The sequence below is a fragment of the Portunus trituberculatus genome, chromosome 36 (genome assembly GCF_017591435.1).
Source record: "Portunus trituberculatus isolate SZX2019 chromosome 36, ASM1759143v1, whole genome shotgun sequence".
NCBI lineage: Eukaryota > Metazoa > Arthropoda > Malacostraca > Decapoda > Portunidae > Portunus > Portunus trituberculatus.
Window position 1 is genome coordinate 4,516,725 of NC_059290.1, and position 15,888 is coordinate 4,532,612.

Below are 15,888 nucleotides of genomic sequence, written 5' to 3' on the forward strand. Positions count from 1 at the left end.
TTAATTTTCATCAAGATGTGAAGACCAGCACAGCGATACAGCAACACCGCAACACACCGCCACAGCAACACAGCAGAACAGCAAAGAAGAGAAGAGCTTTGCTTATTTGTCGCCGCTAGGAAAATAAATATGAAATTTCAAACACGTTAGTCACTTGTATGAGTCGAGAAATGCAAATTATTTATTCATTTATGATTTATTAAGACAAAATTATTATGCGAAATAATTATGAGGGAAATGAATTTGCGCATGACTTGTTTAAATAAATAATACTCAAGTACTCGTAAGCCTGACACTTCTCTCTTAACTTGACGCCATAAATTTAAGAAGTTGTGTCTGAAAAAAATATATATACGACAAAGAATCTAAAATTAACAGAGGAGAACATGAGTTTATTGAAAATTACTAGAGAGAAAACGAGTGGAGAGGAAGTATCACCTGGACATAATGAGGCTTAAGTGCCAGGTGAGCTGATTAACAGGTGAAGGGGTGCAAAGGTGAGGCTGAGTACAGATGAGCCAGCCAGTGACTCACAGCAAAGAGAGGTTACAGGTACACAAGTTAGGAGGGAAAAAATATATATGACTGTGACCCAATTAATGTACAGGTAAAACAGGTGAGTGACTGACTGACTGACTGACTGACTGACTGACTGAGGAAGAGTGAGTGAGTGAGTGAGCGAGGAAGATAGTGAATGAGTGAATGAGGAAGATAGTGAATGAGTGAGTGAGTGAGTGAGTGAGTGAGGAAGAAAGTGAGTGAGTGAGGAAGTGAGTGAGTGAGTGAGTGAGTGAGTGAGTGAGTGAGTAAGAGTGAATAAGGGTAAGCAAAATTAAATGAGTTACTACCCATATCAATTCAAGGCAAGCAAATTTATGCAGCCAAGCAAACAATTCCTTGATAGTAAGTTAGAAGACCACTCTGGCCTTAACCTGCCTTACCCTGCCCTTCCATTCCCTTCCAACCTCTTCCACCCATACCACACCTTGTCCTACCCTGCCTCTTCCCCCTCCAACTCCTTCCTCAGTTAACCTATCCTAACATAACTTCCCACACCCTTCACTGTCCTACGCTGCCCTATTCTTTCCACCCCTGCCACACCCTGCGCTACCCTGCCCCAGCCACCCTTGCTCATTCCTGCCGTCTCTTCTCCTCCTCTTGCTCATTCTTGCACCATCTTGCCTCGCCTCCTTCCAGTTACCATTTATCAAGCTAATGATTCTATTCACTTTCGCACGCCCTCATTGATAATATATTTTCATGCGCACGGTGAGGCGACGCGGCCCGCCATTGCCCAGCGGCAGGCGTGCGCTGGGGACGAAAAATAGAGGCAAAAAAAGGCGCACGAAAGACACCCGGGAGGAATTCCTGCACCACATTCTCGTCTTAAAACCGTGCGGGGCAAAAAACACCGAGCGACACGGCGATAACTTTGCGACGCCAGCAGGTCATCTGATAAGCCCGCGAGGAGGTGAGGGTGGGAGAGAGAGAGAGAGAGAGAGAGAGAGAGAGAGAGAGAGAGAGAGAGAGAGAGAGAGAGAGAGAGTATGAGAATGAGGTGTGTGAAGGAAGGCCATGGTTGAGTAAGGCTGAGTGAGTGAGTGAGTGAGTGAGTGAGTGTGTGAGGATGAGGTGAGTGAAGGAAGGTCATGGTTGAGTAAGGCTATGAGAAAGTGAGTGCATGAGGTGTGTGAAGGAAGGACATGGGTGACTAAGGCTGTGAGTGAATGTGTGAGTGTAAGAGTGAGGACGTGGGGTTAGTGTTGGGAGTGAATGAGAGTGAGTGTGTGTGTAAGAGTGAGAACCTGAGTTAGTGTTGGGAGTGAGTGAGAGTGAGTGTGTGAGGCGGTGAAGGGGAGAGGGATGGCAGGGATGTGAGGCTGCGAGGGGTGAGCTGTTGCCGAGGTCACCTTCAGATCCTTGAGGTCACTGGCAGAGCGGACACACCCAAGGCAGGTCACTGGGTCACTGTGTCGCTCTGGACGCTGACGAGTGACGACACGGCTCCCCTTCAATCACCTTCTGTGGCCTTTAAATTCTTTCTGTGGTGTTCGATCCCCTCTTGTGGTGTTCTATGTGTTTTTATGGCGTTTGATCCTGTGTCGTGTTCAATTCCCTGTTTTAGATGCTCGATCTTTGTAGTGGTGTCTGGTTTCTCTTTAGTGGTGTTATGTCCTTGCTTGTAAAATTCGATTCCTTTTTTTGTGAAGTTCGATCTCTTTTGATAGGTGATTGATCTCTGTAGTGGTGTCCGATCTCTCTTTTTGTGGTTTTCGATCTCTTTTTGTAATGTTTGATCCTCTGCTGTTGTGCTTGATTCTTTTTTTTTTTTGTAGAATTCGATCCCTTCTTGCACACCTCGATCCTCTGTTAAGTTGTCCAATCCCATTAGTGGCAGGATCCTAAGGATGAATTAGACGCAGGGGCCTGTATCTTATCCCCTGAAGAACTTGCAGCATTCCCTTCCTTCCTTGTGTGGTCCGAGGCATCCTGCAGGTGAGGGAGCAGAAAGTGACAACCAACACGTCTCCTGCAGGACCTCAGAGATTCCTCCCCGTGCCCTTTGTTCCCTGTGAGGTGTGAGGGTGTGAGGGGTCGTGCGGGCACTGAGGGGGGAGAGGGACGACCAGCAGCTTGGGTGTCGGGGTCGCTGGTGAAGTGAAAACACAGGCACGTGTGTTTTTAATCTTCCCTTTCCCATTTTTGCCGCGGACCTGCAGGGAATCATAGACAGGAAGCGGCCATTTGTTTTCCTCATACGAAGGATTTATGATGCGTCTAGACTCGCCAATATCGGTACTGCCTTTTATTTTCTTCTATTTTTACACACATATCTTTTTTCTTTTACATATTTTTCAATCTATTTATTTCTTATGTATCATGTTCGCATTTTCATTCTCTCTCTCACAGGTGTTTCTACTCAGTCCAAACTTAATCATCTATTTATCTACTCTCTCTTTCTCCTGTTCCCTCTCCGTCTCCCTCTCCCTCTCTCTTACCAGCTTCCTTTTACATAACCACTAGTGACGTAGAGCAAAGTGCATGTGTTTGGAGAGTCTACAGAGCAAGAGTGACGTTACAGAGTGCAGGAGCAACTACGAGACACTGTAGGAGAGTGAGTGGAGATACGGTGACAAGTGGTAGTGAAGCAACAAGGCGGCGGGGCAAGCGTGGAGGAGTAAAGTGACAGGGGGAAGAATTATGTGCAGGAGCATCACAGTGGAGGAGGGAAAGATGACCTAAAGGTGACTCAGACTTAGTTTTATGGCCTTAGTGATCTGCCTGTTGCTTCTGCTACTAATTCTACTGCTGCTACTGATGCTGTTACTACTTCTGCTACTTCTACTACTGCCACTACTGCTACTGCTACTAAGACTAACTGTGGAATCCAGCTCTTTTTTTCTCCGCTGCTACTACTACTACTACTACTACTACTACTACTTCTACTACTACTGCTACTACTATTACTATTACTACTATTACTGCTACTGCTGCTGCTGCTACTATTACTACTACTGCTACTACTACTACTACTACTGCTACTACTACTACTACTACTACTACTACTACTACTACTACTACTACTATTACTGCTACTAAACCTAAAAGATGGAATCCAGTTCTTTTCCTCAGCTACTACTACTACTACTACTACTACTACTACTACTACTACTACTACTACTACTACTACTACTACTACTACTACTACTATTACTACTACTGCTCATCCTCCCCCTCCTCCTCCCACGACAACTACTACCACCACTAAACCTAAGAACACGTCACTTTTTCCTCCATTTATCACTCCAATGAAAAAAATAAATAGATAGAATAAATTGCTGCTTCATCCAGACGTCCATAAATCCACATTCTCGTGAGGCCATCAGGCAATCGCCAGTCAACACATTTGCTTACCTGAACACCGAGGAAAAAATATAATTATGGTGAGCGTCTCCTAATATGACTTGATGGCAATTAGTCATTTAATGCGAGAAAAAAAGTTTATGCAAGAATATCAAGACGGGCGAACAAATGGCGTGGTGAGGCTGAGTTATGAGGGGTGAGGTGGTGTGGTGGTGAGGTGATGAGGTGATGAGGTGAGACAGGCCTTAACCCGCACCACACCACGTCTCTCACCATGCTCAGTCACGGTGTGTGTGTGTGTGTGTGTGTGTGTGTGTGTGTGTGTGTGTGTGTGTGTGTGTGTGTGTGTGTGTGTGTGTGTGTGTGTGTGTGTGTGTGTGTGTGTGTGTGTGTGTGTGTGTGTGTGTGTGTGTGTGTGTGTGTGTGTGTGTGTGTGTGTGTGTGTGTGTGTAGGAGACAAATTAGCATATACACGTAATTTTTTATCCCTCTCTTTTTCAGCATTAATAAATACAGTTAAAGGAAAAAACAGCGACAGTTATTAAGACGCCAGAGAGTCAAACATCCTCTCCTCTTTCTGACTCGCCGTTAACTTCGAACACTAACATGAAAACGAAGAATTGAATATCACGAGAAGAAAAAGACTTTACTTCACCACCGCAGACCGTCACTCAGCTCTTATCAGCACGTCCAGGGAAGGCAAAAGGAGGAAACAGACTCCCTCGAACACACAAAACGCTCACGGTCATGGAGGGAGAGCCCGGTGTGTTGTGACTTGTGGGCCGAGTCGCGCCGTGTTGTGAGCGGAGTGACGCGGCGACTCTGACAAGACGGGGCAAGGTGTCTCCAGCCTCTTTACGCATTCCACTCACGTCCCGTTCACCTGTCTCGCACCAAGTGTCTTCGCCGCACTCTTAACAGTCACCCCAAATGAAAAAATGCCGATAAAACAAACACACGGATTTGCATGCATAGGAAAGCAAAGCAACCACGGATACACATCACTGCATCCACACACGCGGCCAGCTTCACATATCAGCAACCTTGCTTGCCTCTGTATTTTTAAGACTTTTTTTTTATAGAAGAAACTACCTGACCGTGTTTACTGAGGGCGTCGGGGGAGAGCTCAGGTACGCTGCCCACGATAAAAGCGCACCAGGTAGGCCAGGTAGGCAGGCTCAGGTGTTTTATTCCCGCCCGCCTGTCGCTTACCTCTGAACGATATTAAAGCGGAGTCATCACTGCGTACCTGAGAAGAACGTACGATGTGGAACTCTTGGAAATTACTAAAATAAGATTAAGGAAAACACTAAAATTGATAGTTACTATGTGATTCTTGATACTTATGTGATATGAAAGGAATTGGTGACGAGTTTCTTAGTGGAGTGTGTCAAGAGCGACTTAAAAATCATCGTTGGCAAGGAAAATATACGAGAACTTTGGAGGACAACTTTTCATAGAAGCATCGAAGACTACCGTACGTGAAATAAATTAGACGTTTGAGTTATATACCGGAAAAAAAAATCAAACATAAAATATAAAAAAAGAAAAGAAAAAACGAAAAAGGCATCAGAACTACGGCAAATTAAAAGAAAAAAAAATAATGAATGAAAAGGTTTTTTTTACGAGCGATAAAATTAAGGGAACTTGACCGTTGACTATGGAACTTGCACAAAAAATTAAGCGAGGTTAAAAAAAGGAAAAAAACAAGAGATCCATCGGTTGATAAAGTATTAGATAAAAGGGTCGAGATTGGGATCGGAACAGGTTATGGCGTTACACTTTTATTTCGCTGGTGATTTTAGAAAGTTTTTGGGCGTATAGACTTCCTTTCTCCACCTCTCCCTTAATTCCCCTCCTCCACCTCCACTAATCCCTCTATCAAATTAATTACCCTTGTGTTTATTTTTCTATCATCTTAGCTATTGACTTCCTTTCTTCACTCTCGTTTAAACCCCTCTTCCACCTCCTCCTCCTTCTATCACATTAATTATTCTTTTCTTTATTTTCTATCACCATATTTATTGACTTCCTTTCTCCCTTCTCCCTTAATTCTCCTCCTCCACCACCACTACCTCCCTCTATCACTTTAATTATTCCTTTGTTTAATTTCTATTTTATCCAACCAAACCTAACCTAACCTTACTCCAACTTTTTCTCTCATTTTCTTTTTTTTTCCTTCCCTTCATGTTCATGTATTCTTGTCTCTTATTTTCCCTTTTCTTTCACCTTCATTGCTCTTCTTTTAGTTTTTTTGTATCATTTTATCACTTTCTCATTATTTTTTTCGATTATTTTTACTCAGCTCATCTTTTTACTTTTTGCAACTTTGTGTTCTACTTCTCTTTTCCATTTTATTCATTTTTTTCATATATGTTCTCTCTCTCTCTCTCTCTCTCTCTCTCTCTCTCTCTCTCTCTCTCTCTCTCTCTCTCTCTCTCTCTCTCTCTCTCTCATCATCTTAATCGCCCTCATCCATTAATACAGTACTATGGCTCTCCTATTGTTACTTATAATTAAATTTCCCCGTATCTTACATTAACATACTTTCTTCTCTTTCAACCTCCACTATTGAATTCTATCTCCTTTTCATCACATTAATTACTTTTATTTCTTTTCTCGTCCTATTACTAATTAATCTTCAGTTCCAGTCTCTTCTTTGATCTTCTCCTTGCCTTCTCTCTCATTTAAATTTCAACGTTATCTCTCATTTCTATTTCAGTAGCGATTTTCTCATTTTTTTAAAGTCATATATCTCTCTCTCACTTATGTCTCCTTTTCATCACATTACTTTTTATTCGTCCTTTTACTCATTTTAGCTTCTGCCCACGTTAACTCTCATACTTGTAGACTATCTTCCATTGCTAAGTCACTGGGAGGAGGAGGAGGAGGAGGAGGAGGAGGAGGAGGAGGAGGAGGAGGAGGAGGAGGAGGAGGAGGAGGAGGAGGAGGAGGAGGAGGACACTTAGCAAAATAATCAATCTGTATCAGGTCTACAAAAAAGTCTAAAATTCTGTTCTCATGCTAATGTTGTGCAAATCAAAAACAAAAGTTACAGATTCAGCATTGACAACACGATTATCTACTTCTCTCTCTCTCTCTCTCTCTCTCTCTCTCTCTCTCTCTCTCTCTCTCTCTCTCTCTCTCTCTCTCTCTCTCTCTCTCTCTCTCTATTAAGCCGCCAATTCCCCTCCCGCTGTGATCCTTCGTTCTCTTTTCTTTTATTTTTTTCTCTTTTTGCACCTTCAGTATTCAGTGGTCGTGTTTACAGGCTGCAGGAGGTCGTAGGGGCGTGTATTGCTTTGTCCCTCTGACGTGACGCCCTGCCCTGCTAGTACCGAGGCGTGCTGTGAGCTGCTTGTGCTGTCCTCTTGTGGCTGACCGTGTGAATACAACCATTTGGACCCGACCACTTTGCCTTGCGTATTTCACTCCCTCGATAAAGTCATGTCCCAGCGAGCCAGTGCGTTGAGGAATCCGAGTCATGCTGCGTTCGGTATTCAGTGTTCGGGTAGATCGTATCGCAGCACAAGATCGGGAAGTCGTGAAGTGCAGGGGAGCTGAAAGGGAGGTCGGTTTAGTTGGGTGTGTTGGCTGTGGAGTGTTCAGTGACGGGTGAAACAGGAGTATCGGTGGGTTAACAGGCTTGGCTACCGACGCACGCCTTGTTCAGCCTCCAACGCCTTCTTCACGCTCTTCCTTTACCAGATGAGTTTCGGAGCGCTTCTGAAACTGAATGGTCTTTTCTTTTAGGTTATTTTTCTTGTTTTATTTTAGAGACAACTTTGGGGAGAGGAGGCTTTTTCTTCTGTTTTTTTGCATTGGGTTTAAAAGATTTTTTTTTTTTGTGAACTATCTATTCCTTTCTCGACCTTTATCTATTGTACTGTACCTGCTTCCAACCTTGCCTTCTCTTATCTTATTTTATAGGAGAGACAACTCTGGGGAGAGGATATATTTTTTTTTCATTTTTCTGCCTTGGGTTTAAAAGATAATATATTTCTTTTACGAACTATATATTCCTTCCTCGACTTTTACCTACTGTACTTTCCCTGCTTCCAATCTTGCCTTCTCGCCCCTATCCTGTGTCTATACTGTCTTCTCTTCATACTAACCCTTCCTATCGTGTCAAACCTACTCTGTGGTCGCTACTCGTGCACCTGCTCCTTCTATATCTATCGTCATTCTATCTATCTCCCTCGAAGGACCAAAACACTGTCCTATATCAGTAATTCCAGTCTGCCAAACCTTCCACATCACTTCATACTCAACCTGAATACTTTTATTTGTACGCCATCCTATTCTCTTTCCCCTGACCTCCTGCTTCCCTGTATTCCCACCCCGCCCAGCCTTACTCCTTCCCCCTGCCCTCTGCCCCTCTGCCCCTCTGGCCCCTGGAGGTGTCCATGCCCTCATCTTCCCTTGTATGTACCCCCACATCTGGCCGTTCCGCCTCGCTTCACTCAGTTTCGCCTCTTAAGACAAGGTGAAACGAGATGCAAAACAAATTTAATTCTCTCTAAAGGAATAAGATGAATTGTAGAGAGAGAGAGAGAGAGAGAGAGAGAGAGAGAGAGAGAGAGAGAGAGAGAGAGAGAGAGAGAGAGAGAGAGAGAGAGAGAGAGAGAGAGAGAGAGAGAGAGAGAGAGAGAATACACTAAAGAACACGACTTTCAAATGATCTTGGAAAATGAAAATAAAAAATGGTATGAATGAAGACTCCCCACAACAGAAGCACCTGGAAAATGCCATTAATTCGACCACTTAACTCCATTAACCTCAATGTTAGCGTACCTGTAATGACCTGGAATTGAGGACATAAATACCAGACATACTAAACCCCAACCAACACCACCACCACCACCACTATCACCACCAAAAAGAAAAAAAACTCGATAAAAGTATATATTTGAGGGGCGGGTCTGAGCAGGGAAGGGCAGGGCGAGGTGGAATAGAGTGGGTAGGAGTTGTGGATGGGCGGTGGCGAGTCTAGAGGAGTGGAGGAGGAATAGGGCCCGCAGTGAAGGGTGGGGTAGATATGGCTGGGGCGTGGCTGGGCAGTTTGCAAGGTAAGAGGAAGAATCTTTGTTCCGAGGGATCATACAAGGCGGGGAATTGGCTGAAGGTGAAGCAACAAGGATATTCTCAGGTGTATGGGCTCTCTGTGTTGACTGGGCGGGGCTGGCGAGGGTGTGGCGAGGTAGAAAGGGAAACTATCTAGTGAGGGTCAGGGGCGAATTGTGGTTGGTTTGTTAGTGTTCTGTATTGAAAGGGAGACTGATAGAGAATGGATGACCTGTTTAGCTTCCGTCTCCTTCCCTCTTTTTATCTCTTCCATTCTCTCATTAGCCTTGTTTCTCTCTCTCTTCACTTCTCTTTTTCATATTTCCTCTTCAGTTTTCTATCTATTAATTGTTTATCATGTCTTTCATTCTCTAGTCCTCTTTTTTTCTATTCTTCCATCTTAGTGTCTCTGTTCCCCTGTTTCTCTTCCATCGCCCCAGCTTTTCTCTATTTCATTATGTCTCTTATTTCTATCTTATCCTCTTCTCTTCTCCCGCCCCTTCCCTTTCTTGCTTACTTCTCCACTCTATTAGCTCTCCCTTCTCGCTTTTCTGCTTCATTTTCGCCTTCACGTCTCCTCTCCTCTTCTCGGCATAATACCTCCCTCTCACTCTATTCTCCTTTCACGCTCTACCTCCTCCTACTCTTCCAGTCTCCACACACACACACACACACACACACACACACACACACACACACACACACACACACACACACACACACACACACACACACACACACACACACACACACACACACACACACACACACACACACACACACACACACACACACACACACACACACACACACACACACGTTCTCCTTAATAAGCGTCTTTCTAATTCTCTATGCAGATCAATTGTTCCTCTGTTGTTGTTACTTCCTTGTAGATTATATTCAATTCTCTCTCTCTCTCTCTCTCTCTCTCTCTCTCTCTCTCTCTCTCTCTCTCTCTCTCTCTCTCTCTCTCTGCTCTGCTCTGCTCTTTTATGTCATTTATATCAAATAATTTCGGTGTTTATTCACTGGACACACAAGGTAACACTAATTAGCGTCACAGGTGCTCACAGGCTGGCTGGATAACAGGTACCCTCGTCACAGCTGCCGTCACGCCTCAAGTCACTCAAATTCCTGGAGCCTCAGCCACCAGGTAATGGGACTCCTATTCGTGGAACTTGCAGGTAAATTCCAACAGGTGACAATTATATCCAGGTAACGGGGACAAAGATAACGGGCCCCGGTGAGATTTGATTGCTTCTGCTTCCAGGTATTTCATCCCCACATGTCACCGATGCTCAGGTGTTCCCAGGTCAAGTGTCTGAGGTCCCAGGTGTCGGCAGGTAGGCGCGATAGGCTCCCAGGTGCAGTGGCTGTGCCTGGGGAGGGTGGCGCCACGCGGGTGCTGCTGCCAGACACTTCCCAAGTTTGGAGATCATTAGGCCAACTTACACTCCACTGAGATGCCACCCAAAGCACCAGACCTTCTTCCTCCTACTCCTCCTCCTACTGCTACTCCTAAGACTACTACTGCTGCTACTCCTCCTCCTTCTTCTTCCTGGTTTTGAATAGAATTTTCCTCATCTCTTTTCCTCGTCAGCAAAAAAAATGTAAGAAAATGTATGTTCTCTTTTTTGTTTAGCTTTAATTTTCTCTTCCTCTTTCTTTCCTTTTTTTGTTGTTGTTTATTTTGCTTATTTCCGGTCATTTTGTTTGCTACTCGGTCTCTCCCGTCTTTTCATGTTTTCCTAACCTTCTTTTACTTCATCATTTTTGTCCTTTCTTCACTGCTTTCCTTATTTTCTCTCTTCCTTCACCTTACTGTCTCTCTCTTCTTCCTCGCCCTTCTTTTCCTCTTAGTCTTTTCACCTTCCTCCGTCAGCTTTTCTTCCTCGTCCTCGTCCTCGTCCTCCTCCTCCTCCTCCTCCTCTTCTTCCTCTTCCTCAACCTTCGCCTTCACCTTTCGAATCCTGCGTCTCTTTAGATTAGATAGTGTAGTTTATCACACACTTTGCCTAGTAAGGAGCGACACGTCTGCTACTGTGTGTTCCTTCTCTGTTCCTCTGCGCTTCTTTATGTTCTTTTTTCTGTCTATCATTCCTTCTCCGTTGTAGTTTATTCGTCTTGTTTTCGTCGTCTTCTCTGTCTTATTTCTCGTCTTTCTCTTATTTTTCTTCGTTTTCTTTCACTTTTTCATCTGTTTCTGTGTTTCTCTGTTCTTTTTTTTTATTGTTTCTCTGTTGATGTTTATTCGTCTAGTTTTCGTCCTCCTCTTTATCATGATTATCTCTTTTCTTTCTCTTATTTATTTTCTTCTTCCCTGGTTTCTCCTTCTCTTCCTCTGTGCTACTCTATATTTTTTGTTGTCTATTATTTCTTCTTCATTGTCTTTTGCCTTGGTTTTTTTCTTCCTTGTTTTAATTCTCTTCTTTTTATGTTTATTTGTTTTTATTTTCACTATTTTTTTCCTTCTCTCCTCCTCCGTGCTTCTTTATTTCTTCTTTGTCGTTTATTTCTCTCATTATTTTTTTCTTCCTTGTCTTATCTCTCCTTTCTTCTACTCTTTCTTTGTCTTCTATTCCTTGTCCTTTCCCGAATTTTTCCTCTCTCTCTCTCTCTTTACTGCTTCTCTTTTTTCACCTCCTGTTTTTCTTTCCCTACTGTTATCTTTTTCTTCCTTCCCTTCCTTTTCTTTTCTCTTCTATTTCTCTCCAGTTACTCTTGTTTCGTCCCTCCCTTCCCGTTCTCCTCTCCCTCCCTACAATTTACATCACAAAAAACCTGAACAAACACACGTCTCGCAAGTCAAGTTTCCGTAATTGTGATGCTCGCGCGGCAGATAATAGACCATTTCTTGTCCCATTTGCATAAGATGTAAGGGAAGGAACGGGCGATATGGGTGGTAGGAGGAGGAGGAGGAGGAGGAGGAGGAGGAGGAGGAGGAGGAGGAGGAGGAGGAGGAGGAAGTTACAGGTCTTAGCGTCTCCAGTTCACGTTTCTTATTTTCATGTTTATTTATTCATATGGTAAAAGAGAAAGCATAAGTACAAGACAGAGCTTTCTTTCTCTTCTTTCTCCTCCTCCTTTTCCTCCTCTTCCTCCTCCTACTCCTATTCCTCCTTCTCATTCTCCCTCTCCTCCTCCCGCCGCCGGCTATGGAGGCGTGACGCAGCAGGAGGCGTTGAGACTCGCATGAAAATCTTAGTCCGTCTTACATGGTTTCACTGCCAGCGGTCCTCGTGCTAGTAACAATAAAAGAAATTATACTCACCCGCAGGATTTGACTCGCTACAGCTATATACGAGAACTGGGATGCGGGGTGTGATTCTGGGGCGTTTGGGGTCAGTTCCTCGGGGGAGTGAGTACTGTAAGACTAGCATTACAACTATTACTGCTGTTATTGCCACCACTGACCCCGCCACTACTATCTCTTGAAGTCTTATGTCAGTTCTTAGCGGGAGTGACTGCTACCACTACCGTCATTATTGCCACCTATATTGCTTCTTGTTTTCTTTTTATGTAATGCATGAAGAAAAGCTGGTCAAGGATAAGAAAATGTTAAAAAAAAGGCCCATTGCATAAGAAGAATTAGCTAAAATTCTGGTCGGTTCATGTGAAAGTAAGGACTGTAACACCACTGCCGCTGTTATTGTTGCTGTCATTACCACTGCCATCTCCACCACCATCATCACCGCCTCCATTTAATCGTCTCAATTACGCGTTGGAATTCCACGAAGTTCTCATGTTTTTCTTCGAAGTTTTCTTCTCTCTCCAGCAGCGGGAAGTCTCGGTCGGCATTCCATTTCCTCCGCTCTATAAGGCGTCCATGTAATGGGTGGCGTTCATGTGTAAAAAATCAATATATTCCATCAGCTTTTGCGGGTCTGAAAATTGAATTCATAAAAAAAAGAAAGTGGAAGTCACTCTTTCGATTTATGATTCCCTGGTGGTTCTGTGTGTGTGTGTGTGTGTGTGTGTGTGTGTGTGTGTGTGTGTGTGTGTGTGTGTGTGTGTGTGTGTGTGTGTGTGTGTGTGTGTGTGTGTGTGTGTGTGTGTGTGTGTGTGTGTGTGTGTGTGTGTGTGTGTGTGTGTGTGTTACGTGAGACGTTCATGAGAATTCTACACTCCCCTTTCTTCCTCTCATATCCACTCCCCACTCTCCACTTCTTCACCTCTCGTTAAAAACTGAACACCTTGACCAAAATAATAATAATAATAATAATAATAATAATAATAATAATAATAATAATAAAATAATAATAAAAACATTAACAATAATCAGCATCTCTTCCCCCACAACACACTGTCTCCATCCCCACCACAACACCCCTTCATTCTCCTCCCTTACCCAGAGTTCCTTCACTGTACCCCTTCACTAAACACCACCAACCCTTCATTTTATTCCTCACACTCTGTCCTCACCCTTGCATCTTTATCCCTACACACCATTAGCACCTCACCTCTATAGCACCCTTTATTTTATTCCCATCGTCTCACACCTTACCTGTCTTTAACCCCTTTAGTACTGGAACGAATATCTATCATGAATTTTTGATGTGATTAGATTATTTTATTTACATTAGAAAGGATCTACGGAGGTCAAAAAGGTCAATAGCCAGTCTTCATTATTTTAATCCCCACATAAGCTTTTGAATCAGTATAAAATCACCGTGCTACAGTGAAACCATGCGTGCTTTGGGGTACGAGGGGTCTCTAAACGCACGGGCTCGAATCCTGTCCACGGTCCGAATGTAGGTTGAACTTCGTCACTCGGGGCAAGGGTATCCTAGCGAGTGGGCTTTGAGGTAGAGGTACCACAAAAACTATCCCCTTTAGCCCACAAATATTCGTGAAAACCCCACATGCTATAAAAAAATGGTGATCAAATTGAATATGAAAACACGTCAAGATCCTGAGACGGTTAAACTCATACTGTTACTCTCCCTCTAGTTTTATTATCCCTCTATTCCGTCATCTTTCTAATACAGTATTCTAATATAACATAACTAAACCTAACATAACCTAACTCAACATAAATGGCTTTCCTAATCCTCCCAATTATCAACACTGACAATACGTAGGAACTAAACTACTACTACTACTACTACTACTACTACTACTACTACTACTCCTACTCCTACTCCTACTCCTACTCCTCCTCCTCCTCCTCCTCCTCCTCCTCCGCCAAAATGAAGACGGACAGCGATACAAGCACGTACTGACGGACACAAGTCAAGGTTATGGAACGTATTACACTCACTGAAGAATGTTTGCTGTCCAGCCCCGCTCAGCTAAACACTCGCTGCTAACCCCGGCCTGTCTGTCTGTCCGCGTGTCATGTTACTTACCCGCAACGGAGACTGAGTGTTGCTTTATTGAGCTTTTGCTGTGAAATGTGAGAATTTGTCTACACTCTCCTCTCTTCCTTCTAACTCTCTCTCTCTCTCTCTCTCTCTCTCTCTCTCTCTCTCTCTCTCTCTCTCTCTCTCTCTCTCTCTCTCTCTCTCTCTCTTGATTGCTTAAATTTCCTGTGAAATGTAACTTAGCTCTCTCTCTCTCTCTCTCTCTCTCTCTCTCTCTCTCTCTCTCTCTCTCTCTCTCTCTCTCTCTCTCTCTCTCTCTCTCTCTCGTGTTTAAGCCCTTCTTCCTTTCCTGTTTATTTTTCGTTTTATTTCTTTTTCGACTGATTCTCCTTTCTTTACTCTCGTCTCTCTCTCTCTCTCTCTCTCTCTCTCTCTCTCTCTCTCTCTCTCTGCTCCCTATCAATTAACGTCATATTAGCATTCTTTTTCGATGTTTTTATCCCCGCGTCACTGGCTAAGAGGGGACATTAAAATAGCGGCGGTGGTAGAGAGGTAGCATCAGGTATAACAAATGTCCAATAAACGGTCAGATATTGCTAGAAAAAAAAAGAAACCTATGCGAGATTTGGATTCCTCGACTTGATCCCTTAGTGTGTGTGTGTGTGTGTGTGTGTGTGTGTGTGTGTGTGTGTGTGTGTGTGTGTGTGTGTGTGTGTGTGTGTGTGTGTGTGTGTGTGTGTGTGTGTGTGTGTGTGTGTGTTTATGTAGGAGAGATGGCCAGCCGAGGGCAAAAAATTTAATAAAAAAAGGTCCACTTGAGTGCTGGTTCTCTAGAGGAAAGAAAAGCGTTAGCCAAAATTAGGGAACAAATGTCTTGATACCATATGTGTGTGTGTGTGTGTGTGTGTGTGTGTGTGTGTGTGTGTGTGTGTGTGTGTGTGTGTGTGTGTGTGTGTGTGTGTGTGTCACATCTCACACACACACACACACACACACACACACACACACACACACACACACACACACACACACACACACACAAGCCCTAGGTCGAGGTGGAATGGCTGCGGGCTGACGAGGCCGAGTAACCAGTGATGGAGTGTGTGAGGGACGCAACTCTAATCAAACAGGTCTTCTCGTCAGCATCTCACCCTGTCAGTCCCTCAATCTACCTTCCCCACATCGGGTATTCCCCTCACACACACTGCGCCGCCGCCTTGTCACACCACACATCCTGACACCCCGACACCCGATACCCCGGCACCCCACACACTCCTGCAGCGAGGTGATGACATGTTGAGTCGTGTGGTGGAGGTGGCGAAAGAGATCCATTGCTTAGGCGGCTCAGGTGATGACTGGAAGAAGAGGCGAGGAAATGCAGAGCCTACCTGAGTGTTGACGAGAGGGTAGGATTGTGTGTGAGGTGAGACGAGGAGGAGGAAAGGGAGGAAAGAGAAGGAAGGGAAGAAATTACAGGGAGAGAGGATTACAGGGAGAGAGGAAAGGGAGGAGGGAAGCGAGGGAAGTGAAGAAAGGGAGGAAAGGGAGGGAGGGAGGTGAGGTGAGGGAAAAGGTGTTATGAGAGTGAAGGGATTGGATGTAAAGATTTATGGAACTAAAACAAATAAAAGGAAAAAGAGGAGGATTAACTGGTTAC

The 15,888-nt window shown here is 44.1% G+C and overlaps 1 protein-coding gene across 1 annotated transcript in view; it reads right to left on the reverse strand.

The window, feature by feature from the left end:
- Nucleotides 1-15,888, reverse strand: part of LOC123513734 — a 305,953-nt gene that overhangs the window by 128,074 nt on the left and 161,991 nt on the right. The window lies entirely within an intron of this gene.